Below are 12,704 nucleotides of genomic sequence, written 5' to 3'. Positions count from 1 at the left end.
ACTTCATTTCAGTTTTATAATAAGAACTTTAATACATTATGTATTAATCTCTGATCAGTTAAATCATACATCAATGCCCTCTTCCCTCGACTCCCCTCTCATCTCGTCACTAAGTACATTTGCTTTGATCAAGTGAACGTGAAATAAGTATGGACATCATATCTATCTGATTTTTCTCTTAATTTTAACTTGCAGGAAAACCCCATAGGCATCTAGATGGTGCAGTAGCTAGGGAGCTAGAGAGCAAACCCTTCATCAGATGCTTACTAGCTATTTGACCCAGGCAAATTACTTAATCTCTGCCTCATTTCTTCCATCTGTAAAAATGAGGATAATAATAGCTCCTGCCTCCTAGGATGGTGAATAAAAAGATAAGTGAGATAATATTTGTGAAGCCCTTTGTAAATTTTCAAATGCTGTATAAATGCTATTATTATTATTATTATTATTATTATTATTATTATCATTAATTAGTTACCAATTCCATGCAAGAGATGTGGCTGCTCAGGGTCCCTCACAGATGATGTGACCCTTGAACTGAGTTTTGAAAGAAGACAAGGATTCTGAAATCCCAGAAATGGGGATTCTGCATTCTAAGTTTGAGGATGGAGTGGGATAAGAGTTGCGGTGTTGGATTCTGGAAAGTCTTGTTTGTTTGGAATGTAAAATAAAATAAGGTCAGGATACTGTTAGAAATGTAGGGGGAGTCAGATTGTGGGTGGGTGAGAAGGGGTCTTAAATATTTAGCTAAGGAGTTTGTATTTCTTCATTTCTTCAAGCCTTGGTTTAAATGGTCCCATTTTCAAGTCATTTCCCTATTCTTATCCTCCATTCTCAACTGTTGGTGCTTTCTCTCTGAGATCACCCCTAATTTGCTTGAATGTATCTTCAATGTACATATTTGTTTGAATGTCATCTCATTAGATTGTGAGCTCCTCGAGGGAAGGAATGCTGGGGGGGGTTTTATCTTTTTTTTTTTATTAAGAGCTATTAATAAAACTTGTTGTTTGTTTGATTAGACTAGATTAGAGGGACCTCCTGAAAGTTTTGAGGAAGGAAGTCCTCAAATCTATGACTTTGGAAGATTACTTTAGCCAACTGTGAAAAGTCTGGACTGAATCATGAAAAATTCATTGGAGGCCAAAGTTATGATTCCAGTGAAGAAACTGCTACTGGTGTGTTTCATTTGAAAAGGAAGGAGAATGTCATAGAGTGCAAAAACTGAGAAGAAATCCTCAAAAGAGATGACTTTAATTCTGGCCCTTCTTTTAACTTTCAAAACTATCACCTATAGACCCAGATCTCAGTCAATCAATGAGCTTCATTATAAGTTTAACCAGACTGTCCAAAAGGCGAAGAATCCTCTGATTTAGAGATTCAACCAAAGCTAATTAAAACAATGAATAATTTCAGGACATGTTAAAATAATAGTAGTAGAACATATGATTAGCTTATGAAAATCATTAGCCTTTCTGTGTATTATCAGCAAAATCCAAGAAGAGATAAAAATTCCATTGCCAAAATTGCAAAATTTATAAAATATTGGAAAGTCAGATATTAGGTAAGTAGTATAGAACAAAGTTCTGAGCTTAGAGTCAGGAAGATGAGTTCAAAGCTGGCCTCATTTTAGCTGTGTGAACTTAGACCAATCATATAACTTCCATTCACTTCAGTTTCACCAATTATAAAATGGAGATAATACCATCTACTTCCCAGGGTGGTTGTGAGAATTAATTGTGATTATATTTATAAAGGACTTAGTAGATGCCTAGGACATAGTAGGCATTATAAATGTTGTTACTATTATTGGTGTTATTGTTAGGAATATTCACCAACTAAGATATATAAGAAAAGATCATGATTGGTTCATGCCAATATACTAAAAATAAGAATACTGTCTAAATAAATTTATAGAGTCATTGTCACACCAATTGATGTCCCAAAGCAAAATCAAAACTTAACAAATCAGGAAGATAAATAGGTCAAGAATCTCAAGGAGAATAATGAAAAAAAAAGTGAGATCTAGCATCTCACATTATATATCTAAGCAGTAAATTATTTAGTACTGACCAAAAATTAGGAAAGTTGGTCAATTCAACAGAAGTAAGGCAGTGTAATAGCACAGTGTTCAATAAACTAAGCATACTAACAACCAGGATAAGGATTCATATCCAACAAAATCTGATGAAAACCTGAAAAAAATTAGATTTAGATCATGCTCTCATAACACATAACCCTATAAAATCCAAATGGATACATAATCTAGTTGCAAAATATCATATTAAAAACAAATCAGGGGGGGCAGCTAGGTGGCACAGTGGAGTCAGGAGTACCTGGGTTCAGACACTTAATAATTACCTAGCTGTATGGCCTTGGGCAAGCCACTTAACCCCATTTGCCTTGCAAAAAAAAACCTAACCCCCCCCAAAAAAAAACAAATTGGGGGTGGTTAGGTGGTATAGTGGATAGAGCAAAGTGGTGCAGCATCAAGCGAGTAGAACCAGGAGACAATGCAGAGAATGCCTCAATATTGTAATCTAATATTGTAAAGCAATGCCAAAAGACTTAAGATTCTTTTTTTTTTTTTTACAAGGCAATGGGGTTAAGTGGCTTGCCCAAGGCCACACAGCTAGGTAATTATTAAGTGTCTGAGGTCGGATTTGAACTCGGGTCCTCCTGACTCCAGGGCCGGTGCTCTATCCACTGCACCACCTAGCTGCCCCCAAGACTTAAGACTCAATAAAAGCTGTGACTTATCATGACTTCCAAAAACTAATGATGAAGGATGCCTCTATGGAAACATTGGAGGACATTTTTTCTTTAGGCTACACATTAAATTATTAGGATGATTTTTTTTAGTTTAATCACCTTGGCCACTCCTGAATGAGAAATACTATTTCTGAAACAATATCTTAAGTGGGAAAAAATGATTTATTTTTTTTCCCCATCCCATGAGTTCCAGAAGGAAGTTTATTATCCCTTTTGATAGAATACCTCCATCTTGGTTTTAGGAATATGATGTTTCATGGGTATACTAAAAGTAATCTGACTTGCTCTGTTTGATGAAGCAAACTGTTTGCTCAACTTTGAATCTGTGTCTTGAATGTGGAATTTTGTCTATTTTCTAGAATGTCTTGAATTTTAACTTCAGAATAGGTTGTGTTAGTTTTTCGTTGGCATAGGTAGCTATTTCTCTCTGAGCAGAAATTGTTAGAATTAAATAAAAATTAATAAGTATTGTTTCTGGCAGCCTTGTGCCTAAAATACAGAGTATAGAATCTTCTATACTTTTTAGCTCTTAGTAGAAAGGAAAAAGAGATACAGAGTGAAATAAATAAATAAATGCCAATAAATGTGGTAAATAAATAAATAAATTTTTTTTGGATTTTTTTTTCAAGGCAATGGGGTTAAGTGGCTTGCCCAAGGCCACACAGCTAGGTAATTATTAAGTGTCTGAGGTTGGATTTGAACCCTGACTCCAAGGCTGGTGCTCTATTCACTGTGCCACCTAGCCACCCCTAAATAAATATTTGTTAAGTGACTTTTGTATTCTGTCCTAAGCAATGAGTATATAAATAAAAGCAAAAAAAAGTTTTTCTCAAGAAATTCACAATCTGTTGGGGGAAAATGTCACATAAAAAGGCAAAAAGAAGGGTCGGGGAAGGGGTACCAGGAGCAAGGGCATGATGAAATACTGTAGTGGGCTTGGGAAATGATGAGGTGACTACCCTGGATACCCTCCTTAAAGGGTGGAGAACTAGGAGGAGCTCTGATTTCCACCCTCCACCCTTTCCAATCAGAGGGAGGAAGTGGGGTACAGGAGTGTGGGAATACTAGAGATCTGTGTTACAGATGTTATCTTACAAGATGCTGAGGGTGAGTTATGAAGTCTAGAAGAAAAGCATGTTGGAAAATGATGTGCCATTTTTTTGGCTCTGCTATAGCTACTGATTACAATCATGGATTTTTGAAAGGGTGATGTGATTAAAAAAAGAAAAAGATCATCAATGAAACATTTAAAAATACACAAGAGTAGAGAAGGAAGTTCAGAAGGGAATGCAGATAAGTAGGATTCTGTTGTTTTTAATGCATTTAGTTTAATATGTACTTAAAAAAACTATCATAGAGATTCCCAAATCACATAACAATCATTTTTTTCTCTTCTTTGAGTGTGGAAACATTCATATTTGTTCACATTTTTCAAATTCATAATGTAGAAAATGTAATTTAAAAATTAAATAACAAATTGAGGAAGTTGTATTTTATTTTAGTGGCAATGGGAAACAATTGAAGCTTCCTGCATAGGAAATGATTTGTCCAGACATACTTTAAGATGAACTAGATTACTGTTTGGAGGAGAACTGGAGAGGGTGAGATTGAAGCATGGAAATCAATTAGATTGGATAGTTCAGATAAGATGTGGCTAAGGTCAAAATTAAGGGTGGTGGGCATATGAGTCTGGAGAAGGAGAGAGATACCAAAAATATTGTGGAGGGAAAATCAAGACTTGAGTGACTGGCATGGTGCTAGTGACCTTCAAAAAAAAGAAACAGTAGTAAAGGGACAAGCCAGGAATTCCTAAAACAGATTGAAAAATATGACCATAATGGTAGCATCAATTAATATGATGATCCTCCTGCCCCCAAAATGCATTGAAACTTTAGATCTTTGTGTAAATGGGATTATCTCCTACTAGATTATAAAGGATAGGGATAGTGTCTTATTCATCATTGTAATACCTAATATCTTGTACATAGTAGGAACTCAATAAGTGTTTGATGAATGAATGAATGAATAAATAAGTCCCTCTATGGATGAGGTTTAAACTTGGGAAGGACTTTGACAGATCACCCTTTGTTCACAGCCCTGAAGACCTGGACCAGGACAGCCCCAGATGTCCCTAAGCTCCTCCAGGACTTCAGCTTTGACTGTCCTCATCCCCAGAGTGGATTCTAAAACTTTTCCCCTAAACTATTCATAATTTAGCTCAATAAAAGAAGTATGAATGAACTTTCTGCTTCTGAGAAGTGGATTATAAACTGAGAGCAAACTATCAACTGATCTAGTTTAGATAAAAAAATGACAGATGAGCCAACTCATTGTACAACTTCTCATTTCTGTGACCTCAGAGGAGAGGTTTTCTTAATCTGACTGTTGGAACCTGCCTGGGGGAACACAACTAGCTCAATGAGGTCTCTTATGTTTTGGAAAGAGGAATTAGAGTGCCAGACCCAGACGAGGAGACTTCAGTTTACCATCTAGTCAGACCAAGATGGCTTTGGGGCCCACAGATAAGGGGCAAGAGTTGACCGGGGATGGGAGAAGGGTTACAAAGAGGAATAAGGGACTAGTTGCTTAGGAAATATGGCTACAGGTATTACTTCATTTCTGCCCCACTTCTACAAGATACCTCTGAAGTTAAATTTGGTTTCAGAATTACTCAATAAGAGGTACAGTTTTTAGAGTAGAGTTTCTTAACTCTCTCTCTCTCTCTCTCTCTCTCTCTCTCTCTCTCTCTCTCTCGTGTGTGTGTGTGTGTGTGTGTGTGTGTGTGTGTGTGTGTGATGGGCCCTTTTGGCAGTCTAATGGATGCATCCTTTCTCAAAATGTTGTTCTTGTTGCCTACATCTGGCTGTGTTCTAGAGCAAGTTTGTATCGACGAGGGAGGGACAGTTGATCCACTTTCACTGTGAGCATTTACATCTTGGAAATAAGCAAAGACTGTAAAATGATTTATTAAGGTATTTTTAATTATCTAAGCCTGAGAAAGTGATGGAGAAAATATGAATAATGAAGATTACAGTTAAAAATAAATGTGTGAATATTTTTTTACCGATTCAGTTAACCCTTTACCATCATTCTCCTACCTACATCATTCATAGTGGAAGGAGATGCTCAATTTCAGTTAGAAATTAGTTCCCATCTAAGTTTTCAGATGTCCTGAAATCTTTCTAGAGTTTTCTTGGGGGTCTACAGACCATAGATTATAAACTTAGATAATTACTGAATTGAATGACTGAGTGGGCTGGTGGAACACTGGGTCATGAGAGCTGGTTTCCTTGAATGTCTTAGGGTTCTGTACAGCAGGGGTATAAACACATGGGTGGCATTATTGTTGCAATACTCCCTGCTAAATCAGATTAAAACTAAATTGAGGAATATTCAATAAAATAAAAATACAATAAAACAGATAATATGAACATGTAGTTTTCCAAGTCTATATATAGCTCACAGGGATGCTCATGCATAGTTTAATGCTGTCCCCCCTTTTCTCTTTGAGAATGATACCACTATTGTAAAATACAAATATTTACAGACTATCACTCCTTTTTTTTTTGAGGCACCTAAAATTAAATAATTGTCCCAGGGTTTCCCAGTTAGTATCTGAGGCTATATTTGAACTTAGATCCTCCTGACTCTAGGGAGTGCTCCATCCATTACACCACTGCTCTGCCCTTAGATTATTGCTTCGAGAAACAAAATTGTCCACCGTTTAATTGTTGTCCTTGGTTTCAAAAGTAATATTGAATTGATCAATGGTAATGATGGCCAATTACTGCATTAGGCTTTTTTGTTAGTATTTTTTTCATAGTTCTATATGAATGGAAAAACACTATCATATGGTGGAAAGGGCAATGAATTGTGATTCAGGAAATCTGAATTCAATGGTTCTGCCACTAATTTGTGCTGTGACCTTGGACAAGTGATTTCACTCCTCTGAGATTCCATTTCTTCATTTGTGAAATGAAAGAAGATTTCAAGTTTGCTTCAAGGACTGACATTCAATGTTTCTGTGATTATGGAGTTTTATCAACCTCAAAACTTATGAGGTATCCAAGCAGTGAAATGACCAAAATTGAGCCTGGACATCTGTCCACTGAGCCATTAGCTCCTAAAAAGTAGTGACTACACATACTATTAATGATCTGATTGAACTTGAAGTTCAACCCTTATCATATTCTGGCTGGGTGCCCTGGCCCAGGCAACTTTAAGCAGAAAAGGTATCATTCTACTTTGGCTCCCTTAAAACCTTTACTCACTGAGGGTCTAATGAATGTTAAAAACTATCCTTTACCATTATAAGGAAGATTCAATGTCCCAAACCTTGTTGGGAATAAGCATTTCATCAGTTTTGTATCATGCTCCCATATGTTCCAATTTAGCAATTAATCAATCAAGAAACATTTGTTGTCTACTATAGACCAGGCAATGTGCAAGGGCTCTGATGGAAAAAAAAGAAGACAAAAAAGAAATAGTACATGATTCCAAAGAATTGACCTTGGTAGGATATATTGTAACCATCCTCATTAACCTCTCTATTTCCTATGACTGGAAAGTACCACCATTTTCATAATGGGGAGAATAGGAATCCATAGGCGTAAGTTGTTCAGTTCACCCAGGAAGTCTGGTCATGTAAGATATTTGGAATTCCATCATGAAACCCAACCCAAGCTTCTAATGGTTCAAATAATGATGGCAAGTGTTATTAAACACCACAAATAGAGAAACAACTTGGAGTCTCTGGTTAGGAAAGAGAGCCTGTCAAATGCCCATCACCTTGTTATCAGCATGCCATAGTCATTATTCTTGGAGCAGCTAGGTAGTACAGCAGTTAGAGCCCTGGACTTGAAGTCAATAAGACCTAAGTTCAAATCAAACCTCAGACACTGGATTGTGACCTTGACCTCTTAACTTGGTTTGACTGTGTTTTCTCCTCTATAAAATGAGCTGGAGAAGGAAATGGCAAGCCATTCCAGTATCTCTGTCAAGAAAACCCTAAATGGAATCACAAAGAGTCAACACAAATGAACAAGTAATCACCACACTTTACCCATTCATCTTTTTTTTTTTGAGTGACTTGTCCAGGGTCACACAGCCAAGTAAGTGTCTGAAGTCAGATTTGAACTCTGGTCTTCCTGACTCCAGGAAGTTGTCCCACACTCATCTTATTTTGAAGAGGACTTTTCATGTATTTGAGAGACTCAAGCTCTGTATTCCATTGAACCTTGTGTGAGAACTCATTGGCTAGCCAGTTGACCAGTTTTTATACTTGTCAACCCTGAGGCTCTGCTGCATAAATTTCAGATTATTCTTCTGTGATAACAAGTCCTTTCTCTCCTCTCCACTCAGAAATTCCATGTTTCTTGCTGGGATCTTTTGGTCCTTCTCCCTGGTTTTTGAACCTGTGGTCTTTCTGTTTTTCAATATATATATATATATATATCCTTGATAAACTATAAAACGGAATTTTGTAATGTACAGGTTGGACCATATATGCCCCTGATTAAAAACCTCTGCTGCAAGCCACAACACTGCTCCCTATTGCTTTTAAAACAAAATCAAAATCCCTTTAAAAGGCCTTCTTCAGTTTTACTGCAATCTATTTTTCCATTCATATTTACCAGGAGTTAGCAGCAGTCCAGGCAAATTGGATTAGTTCCTAGCTGTTACCCCAGCTCATCTTCCCCTTTGAAATCCTGCACTTCATCTGGGCCAGTTCTAGGTAATTTGCTATACGCAGCATCAAGCCCAAACTTCCTCCTCCTGTGCATTGAAAAGAAGCTCTTCTGGGGGCAGCTTGACAGTGCAGTGGATAGAGCACCAGCCCTGGAGTCAGGAGGACCCGAGTTCAAATCCTACCACAAACACTTCATAATTACCTAGCTGTGTGGCCTTGGGCAAGTCACTTAACTCCATTGACTTACCAAAAAAAAAAGAAAGAAAAGAAGCTCTTCTAACTCAGATTTATTCCAATACCTTTTCTGGATCTCAACTTTGTCTTTATTGTATTCTGCTTTATACTGCTTCACACTTATTAGTACACACACACACACACACACACACACACACACACACACACACACACACACACACACACACACACACATAATCTTCCCCACTAGACTGAAACTGCCTTTCAACTTGATTTTCCCCTAGATCCTAGAAAAGTGACTTATTTGCATAATGATCCGAGGTTCATCCAGTCCTTCTCAAAGGTGACTTACATAGTCTAAATATTTCATGTCCTCATTTTCTGATGAGCAAACTGAAGCTTAGAGAGATTAAATGACGTGTCCCTTCAGTCATAACAGCTGCTAAGTGATGGAATCTGACTCAGTTTTCTTGGCTCCAGATCGAGCTCTCCTTCCACTGCATATGATAGGTGAGGCAACATAGGACAGTGGATAGAACAGCTCCAGGAAAACCTAGATTCAATATGGGCTGTGTGACCTTGACTAAGTCATTTAATCTCTTTAAGCTTCAGTTTTCTTATCTGTAAAATGGAGAAAATAGCATCTGCCTCAGAAGGATTAAATAAAACGCACTAACCTTAAAATCAGTTCAAGTCAATAAATATTGCACCGTTCTAACTGTGGGGAAATACAAAGAAAGACAAAACCAAGCAAACCAAAATACCATTCTCCCCCCCAACTCTGCCCCCGCAAAAGAGCTCACAGTCTAAACAGGGAGATAACATGCAATCAACCATGTGTGAACCAGACAAATGCAAGGTAAATTATTGATAATATCAGAGGGAAAGAGGAGGAAAAGACTTCTAGAAAAGAATTCAAAGAGACAAGAGAAAGCATTGTAAACATGGGGGCAGGGAGCAGGTAGTGAAAATGTCTAGAGTCAGGTGTGTCTTGTGAATATGGGAGGACAAGAAAGTAGTATCACTGGATGTGTATGTGTGTGTGTGTGTGTGTGTGTGTGTGTGTATGTAAGATTAAGGTGTAAGAAGGCTAGAAAATAGGGCATCTAGGTGGCACAGAGGATAGCACACCAGCCCTGGAACCAGGAGTACCTGAGTTCAAATTCGACCTCAGACATTCAATAATTACCTTAACTGTGTGACCTTGGGCAAATCACTTAACACTGTTGCCTTAAATAAATAAACAAATATATAGATAAAGAAGGCTAGAAAAATGGGAAGGGTCCAAGGGATGAAGGTTTTAAAAAAGTCAAACACAAGTTTTAATATTTGATCTTAGAGGGAATAGGGAGCCACTTTTACTAAATAGGGAGTCACTGTTATTGATTAGACATATGCTTGAGTGCTATATAAATATAACTTTTATTATTAAATGGGCAGCTGGGTGGCACAGCAGATAGAGCAATGGACCAGGAGTCAGGAATATTCATCTTCTTAGTTCAAATCTGGCCTCAGGATGATCCTGGGCAAGTACTTCACCTGGTTTACCTTGGTTTCCTCATCTGTAAAATGAACTAGAGGAAACAGTGAATCATTCTAGTATCTGTCAAAAAAACCTCAAATGGGGGTCACAAAAAGTCAGATACAATTGAACCATAACAAAATGCAGACATATTGGATTTCATCAACACAGAAAAAATAAAAGAGGAACATGAATTAGGGTAGAACAGCAATTTATATTGCTTCCAGTTCTTTAAAACAATGGTATCACTTTTATTTATGAAAGTGTCATGGTCAGTGAAAATACCAGAAGTTAGTCAGTCTTCATATTAGCCTTAGCTCTACTATTTATTAGATATGTGACCTTGGATAAATAAATTTAATCCTCTGACCTTCTATTTTCTAATCTTTAAAAAAGGGTTTAAAAATTGGTTAGTGAGACTTCCTGAGTTCAAATCTAGTCTTAGATTCTTGCTAATTAGGTAGCCCTGGACAAGTCACTTCACCTGTTTGCCTCACTTTCCTCATCTGTAAAATGACCTGGAGAAGGAAATGATAAAGCACTCTAGTAGCTCTGCCAAAGAAAACGGGGTCATGAAGAGTCCGATATGATGGAAAGGACCAACAATAGCAGGAACATGAGAATGAAAGGACTTTAGAGGTCCTCTAAGATCAGTAATAAGAGTTCAGTTGGTTTTAAAAGCATTCTTCTTCTAATTTAGCACATTCCATTGGTTTCCTATTACCAAAGAATCAAATATAGGATCAAAAACAGGATATCCCCAAAGTCTTGGTGCATAAGTTTGAAGGGTGAAGAACTGGAAATAAAATTAAATTTCTCTTCTTGTACCTATTTATGTTCTTCTATTTTCATGTGTTGTTAAAAGCCTTAGTATCTTTAAAACTTCACCAAGACTTTTGGGATACACTGTATACCCTTTGTTTAAAGATCAAAAAATTCTCCCCACACTGTCTACATTTATGATTTATCAAATTTGCTTTGCGGATAGCACTCACTCTTTATACAGAGTTGTTACAATACCTTCTAAATGCACAAAAAAGAATGCTAAGTCAATGCATTTTATTATTATGTACCCTCTGGAAAGAATCTGAGCTAGTTAATTATTTAGGTGCTTTTCTTCTATTTTTCAGGGAAGGGGGAGGGTATAGAACAGCTCTTCTTTGCCATGGAAAATCTCATGGTCTCCATAATCTCTGGAAGTGTTATAATAGTCTTAAAATTAATTTCGAATCATTTTAGCTTTTAAAGTGCATATGTGTCACAGAGACCTTTGAAGACACAAGGCTTAGTTTTGTAAGAAAATCATGATAGACCCTTATAAAGTAACTGTGACAGTGGAATAACTTCCTTCAGTCTAGGATCAGAATATTAAGATGAGTGGAAGTTCATCATTAAAGAAAAAGTCAAATAGAATTTTCTTGGCTAACAAGCATTTGTGAAAAGAGGAAAGTCCAGATCTATGCAATAGTTGACTTGAACTCATTTCGTAATGCTGACTGGATTGTTAAAGAGGCAGGAGGTTGTTCAAGAGGCTGTAGATCTCCTGTATGATTATTTCCAAATACATTCCACACATTTCTCATCATTGCCCTTTGGTTCACCTTCATAGTCGATTCTTTGGAGATTTGAATGCTTTGGAAGAGCTCAAAATAAGGATCAATTAACAAGTTAAAAACTCAATTGCGGGCTAAACAAAATAATGAAGCATTAGTCATGAGAAAGTGCCTGATTGGCCTTATGTGTTTAAATTATTGACAAGAGTTGGGTTTGTACTTATTCATCACTTTAAAAAAGTTTTATACTTTAAAATTAAGTTTCAAGAATTTGAAGAACTCTAATAAATGTAAATGTAAGTCCAAAGCAATTTCTTATGGCAATTTGGAATGATTTAATACAATTCATAGTTAAAAAAATTTAATACAACCCATGGTTTAAAAAAAGGGATTAGAATGTAGATCGTCAGAAATGGAGGACAGCCTACAGATCATTTAATCCTCTCCATTTTGCAGATTTTTTTCTTTCATGACACAGACACACAGAAACACAAAGGAAGAGAGTGTAAAACTCAAGATAATTTATAAGTCTACATTGAATCAGAGCCTATTCAACATTGTGGTCCCTGAATACTGGATATCAATCCTAGGAGCCATTGTTATCAAAAAATAAATCTTTTTTTTTTAGGTTTTTGCAAGACAGTGGGGTGAAGTGACTTGTCCAAGGCCACACAGCTAGGTAATTATTAAGTGTCTGAGGCTGGATTTGAACCCAGGTACTCCTGACTCCAGGGCAGGTGCTTTATCCACTGTGCCACCTAACTGCCCCCAAAAAATAAATATTAAAGAAGGCATTGCTGTTCTATTAATCACCACTCATAACACTCACTGCTTCGACAACCACTTGTGATGATGACCTATACAGTTCACCATAGAATCCACCACAGACACACACACACACACACACACACACGGGCACATGCACAGACACACACATGCCTGTAATCTCATTGCTATACCAAGACAGTGAGGAAAC

The 12,704-nt window shown here is 37.0% G+C and overlaps 1 protein-coding gene across 1 annotated transcript in view; it reads right to left on the bottom strand.

Annotated features, from left to right (window-relative positions):
• The window catches only part of DAPP1 (dual adaptor of phosphotyrosine and 3-phosphoinositides 1), a 58,801-nt gene that overhangs the window by 8,997 nt on the left and 37,100 nt on the right, over window positions 1-12,704 (bottom strand). The window lies entirely within an intron of this gene.

Source organism: Macrotis lagotis, chromosome 3, assembly GCF_037893015.1.
Source record: "Macrotis lagotis isolate mMagLag1 chromosome 3, bilby.v1.9.chrom.fasta, whole genome shotgun sequence".
In the NCBI taxonomy this organism is placed as follows: Eukaryota; Metazoa; Chordata; class Mammalia; order Peramelemorphia; family Peramelidae; genus Macrotis; species Macrotis lagotis.
This window is presented reverse-complemented; position numbering and strand designations above follow the sequence as displayed.